This window comes from Penaeus monodon, chromosome 31, assembly GCF_015228065.2.
Source record: "Penaeus monodon isolate SGIC_2016 chromosome 31, NSTDA_Pmon_1, whole genome shotgun sequence".
In the NCBI taxonomy this organism is placed as follows: domain Eukaryota; kingdom Metazoa; phylum Arthropoda; class Malacostraca; order Decapoda; family Penaeidae; genus Penaeus; species Penaeus monodon.
The window spans coordinates 10,847,332-10,847,684 of record NC_051416.1 but is presented as its reverse complement, the minus strand read 5'-3'; positions in this window follow the sequence as shown (position 1 = coordinate 10,847,684).

Genomic DNA, 353 nt, shown 5'->3' with positions numbered 1-353 from the left:
TGGAATGAAATGACTAGTATATATTGACAAGACTAATATGAATTGACTTGACATATAGTGTTATAACTGAAATTAATTGACATGACTTATTTAAATTGTCAATAGTGTCATGAGTAGGATGAATAGATAAGACCGATATAAGTTGACATGACTCTATAAACTGATATGAATAATGTTGACTGACATGAATGATACAAATTGACATGAATAATACAGAATAACATGACTGATATAAAATGACATGTATAATACAGATCGGCATGACTGATATAAACAGACACAAATAATATAGATTGACGTGGCCAGACAGCTAATGGCCAGATCATTTTATCTTGGTGTTGAAAAGTTTTTTT